The sequence below is a fragment of the Rattus norvegicus genome, chromosome 1 (assembly GCF_021556685.1).
Source record: "Rattus norvegicus strain SHRSP/BbbUtx chromosome 1, alternate assembly SHRSP_T2T, whole genome shotgun sequence".
In the NCBI taxonomy this organism is placed as follows: domain Eukaryota; kingdom Metazoa; phylum Chordata; class Mammalia; order Rodentia; family Muridae; genus Rattus; species Rattus norvegicus.
This window is the reverse complement of record NC_141534.1, coordinates 125,953,959-125,958,167: the sequence shown is the minus strand read 5'-3', so window position 1 is coordinate 125,958,167 and position 4,209 is coordinate 125,953,959. Positions and strand designations below refer to the sequence as shown.

Below are 4,209 nucleotides of genomic sequence, written 5' to 3'. Positions count from 1 at the left end.
TATATTTCAAATGTTATCCCATTTCCAGGTTTCCTTTTCAGAAACCTCCTACTGTATCCCTTTCCCAGTGCTTCTATGATGATGCTTCCCCAACCACAAACCCACCAATTGCCCCTCTGCCCTTGCATTATACTACATCAGGGCATCAAACCTTCACAGTACCAAGGGTCTCTCCTCCCAGTGATGTACAACAAGGACATCCTTTTCTACACATGAGGCTGGAAAAATTTGTCTCTCCATGGGTACACTTTGTTTATTATTATTATTATTATTATTATTATCATCATCATCATCATCATCATCATCATCATCATCATCATAAATATTTACCTTCTCTCTCTTTTTTGCTTTTTTTCATCTTTATTAACTTGAGTATTTCTTATTTATATTTCAATTGTTAATCCCCTTCCCGGTTTCCAGGCCAAAATTCCCCTAAACCCTTCCCCTCTCCTTCTCGCTGGGTGTTCCCCTCCCCATTCTCCCCCCATTACCGCCCTCCACCCCAACAATCACGTACACTGGGGATTCAGTCTTGGCAGGACCAAGGGCTTCCCCTTCTACAAGGACCAAGTGCTCTTACTAGGCTATTCATTGCTACCTATGAGGTTGGAGTACAGGGTCAGTTCATGTATAGTCTTTGGGTAGTGGCTTAGTCCCTGGAAGCTCTGGTTGGTTGGCATTGTTGTTCATATGGTGTCTCAAGCCCCTTCAAGCTCTTTCAGTCCTTTCTAAGATTCCTTCAACGGGGGTCCTGTTCTCAGTTCAATGCTTTAATGATGGCATTTACCTATATATTTGCTGTATTCTGGCTGTGTCTCTCAGGAGAGATCTACATCTGGTTCCTGTCAGACTGCACTTCTTTGCTTCATCCATCCTCTCTAGTTAGGTGGCTGTATATGTATGGGCCATATGTGGGGCAGGCTCTGAATGAGTGTTCTTTCTGCCTCTGTTCTAAACTTTGCCTCCCTATTCCCTGCAAGGGTATTCTTGTTCCCCTTTTAAAGAAGGAGTGAAGCAGTGTGGCCGGCGGCCGCGGTAGAAGCGCCCTGGCCCGCGGCAGGAAGAAGAAAAAGAAACAGCAGCCCTTAGCCCTCAGCCTCTGAAAACCACGAAGACAATCTGGAATAACAATACCCACGCTTGCTTTGCTGCTTGACACCTTCTGCCCAGCATCTGAAGTGAACCTCAATCATCAATTGCTTTGTTTTTGGCCCGGGTCCAAGGCGTTCTGCCTTCTGTTGACTTGAGGCTGGAGAGAGACTGGTCTTGCTTGCTGTTGCCAACTTGTGAACCAGTGTGATGGTGAAATGAGATGAGGCTCCGAAATGGAACTGTGGCCACTGCGCTGGTGTTTGTCACGTCCTTCCTTACCCTGTCCTGGTATACCACATGGCAAAATGGGAAAGGTGACAAGACTCTGGACACTCTACCTGGAAATTGCTGAAGTTTTCTTGTGGCCCTTCTCAGAAAGAAGCCTGTCTTATGTTTCATTTCTTCATGAAGTTTGTGTTTAGCCTCCTGCCTGCCTTTCTCATGTGTGCAGAATGCTGTCTGTCTGCTCTGACGCTGAGTGATAAGAAGGTGAACAGGAGGAAAACACAGCCTTGTTTCCCTGAAGGAAAGAGAAAAATTAATTGCTTACCAACGAGAATTCCTTGCTTGAAAAGAACGTCTTCGAGTGGCCGAACATAGGATATCTCAGCGCTCCTCTGAGCTAAACACCATTGTCCAACAGTTCCGCCGAGCTGGAGCGGAGACTAATGGAAGTAAGGCTGGTCTGAGTACGTTCTAAGATAATACCATAAAGCTTCTAAAAGAGTTGACAAGCAAAAAATCACTTCAAGTGCCAAGTATTTATTATCATTTGCCTCATCTATTGCAAAATGAAAGAAGCCTTCAGCCCGCCGTACAGATTGGCAGTGGAAGAACGGGAGTTTCAATAGTCATGGGGATTCCTACAGTAAAGAGAGAAGTTAAATCTTACCTCATAGAGACCCTTCACTCCCTTATTGATAATCTGTATCCTGAAGAGAAGCTGGACTGTGTTATAGTTGTCTTCATAGGAGAGACAGATCTTGATTATGTTCACAGCGTTGTTGCCAACCTGGAGAAAGAATTTTCTAGAGAAATTAGTTCCGGCTTGCTAGAAGTAATCTCTCCTCCTGAAAGCTATTACCCCGACTTAACAAACCTGAAGGAGACGTCCGGAGACTCCAAGGAAAGAGTAAGATGGAGAACGAAGCAAAACCTGGACTATTGTTTTCTGATGATGTATGCTCAGGAGAAGGGCATTTACTACATTCAGCTTTAAGATGATATTATTGTCAAGCAAAACTATTTTAATACCATAAAAAATTTTGCACTTCAACTTTCTTCTGAAGAATGGATGATTCTAGAGTTTTCCCAGCTGGGCTTCATTGGGAAGATGTTCCAGGCGCCGGACCTAGCTCTGGTTGTGGAGTTCATTCTCATGTTCTATAAGGAGAAGCTCATTGACTGGCTCTTGGACCACATTCTCTGGGTGAAGATCTGCAACCCCGAAAAAGATGCCAAACACTGTGACAGACAGAAGGCAAACCTACGAATCCCTTCCGACCCTCCCTCTTCCAGCACGTGGGTCTACACTCATCTCTGTCGGGGAAAATTCAGAAACTTACGGATAAAGATTACATGAAACCATTGCTTCTCAAGATCCACGTGAACCTGCCTGCAGAGGTCTCCACTTCCCTGAAGGTGTACCAAGGGCACACAGTGGAGAAGACCTACATGGGGGAAGACTTCTTTTGGGCCATCACCCCCACAGCTGGAGACTACATCTTGTTTAAATTCGACAAACCGGTCAATGTGGAGAGTTATTTGTTCCACAGCGGCAATCAAGAGCACCCAGGGGACATCCTGCTGAACACGACCGTGGAGGTTCTGCCTCTTAAGAGCGACAGTTTGGAGATCAGCAAAGAAATCAAAGACAAACGATTAGAAGATGGCTATTTCAGAATAGGGAAATTTGAGTACGGAGTTGCAGAGGGAATTGTGGATCCTGGACTGAACCCTATCTCAGCCTTTCGACTGTCGGTTATTCAGAACTCTGCTGTCTGGGCCATTCTCAATGAGATTCATATTAAGAAAGTCACCAGTTGATCTGCTTAGAAACCAGCACGTCCTTTCTTGTGACTCTTGATTAAAGATACTGAGCACACCGTCCTCTTCTGCTGTGACTTGAACACTACCTCTCGTGAAGCCTACTGTAGATAAGACGATTACCATCTCCACTTGGGCAGGGACCCTTCCCACCGACAACTGCATTCATTTGAAACGAGGCTGTCCTCCAAATTTGAACTTGACACAAACATTTTACAATACTGACAGCCTGGTAACACGCCTGAGACTATTTTGGTATTATACTAATACACAAGAGTTGTACATATTGTTACATTCCTTAAAATTTGAGAAAACTGATGTTAAATACATTTTGTGAAGGGGGTACTTTTGAAGTTCACTTATTTTACTATTATAGACCCTCTTTTATAGACGATCAGGGATGTTATATATATAAATATAAATATATAAATACACATGAAGATGTTATGAAGTTAATTTATTAGAAGTACTTAAGAAGTACATATTTTTGTGCAGTAAAGTTTTGAATCAACACCTTTTTTTGAAGAAGCAGTTCCTGGCTTTTGTAAGTTCCTTCTATATTTTTATTTGTAGATGCAGACATTCTAGATCAATGCCATTTTTTCCAGTGCACTGCCATTCCAGATTGGTTCTAGATGGGTTTCTTAACTTGAAGTACTTTTATAATCACAGCAATTCTGAACAAAATATTTTCAGAGGCATTTGTCATTCCTAAAAAAACAATCAAGATTTTAAAAGACCAGTGCCCTCTGGAGGGTTATATTACTGTACTGTGTGTGGTGTGTAGCCACAGAAACCCGTGTGATTGTCAGTGTCGGGTGGGAGGCCCTGCCTCGTCTCCATACACTCCTTCACCCCCTCATAGTTCCCTCCATGTGGGTGACGAGACTCCTTTCCCTTTTGCTCTGTCTTTAATCAGTAGTTAGACACACTGTCTTCTTTTCTCTCTGGTCCTTTTATAGACCTGTGGTGGGTTTTGACGTTCAGATAATGTTTCCTGGGTAATGCTGTTGGATGAGTCATATTGGGTATAATTTTACAACCAACATTGTTATGTGGGGCTCTGGTGAA

General features: G+C 43.4%; 1 pseudogene across 1 annotated transcript; it reads left to right on the top strand.

Moving 5' to 3' along the window:
- The first annotated feature begins 1,021 nt into the window (after positions 1-1,021).
- On the top strand, positions 1,022-3,546 carry Mgat4a-ps1 (alpha-1,3-mannosyl-glycoprotein 4-beta-N-acetylglucosaminyltransferase A, pseudogene 1; annotated as a pseudogene). Its single transcript, XR_015646743.1, has 2 exons — positions 1,022-1,406; positions 1,626-3,546. The product of XR_015646743.1 is annotated as an alpha-1,3-mannosyl-glycoprotein 4-beta-N-acetylglucosaminyltransferase A, pseudogene 1 (transcript).
- The last annotated feature ends 663 nt before the right edge of the window (positions 3,547-4,209 follow it).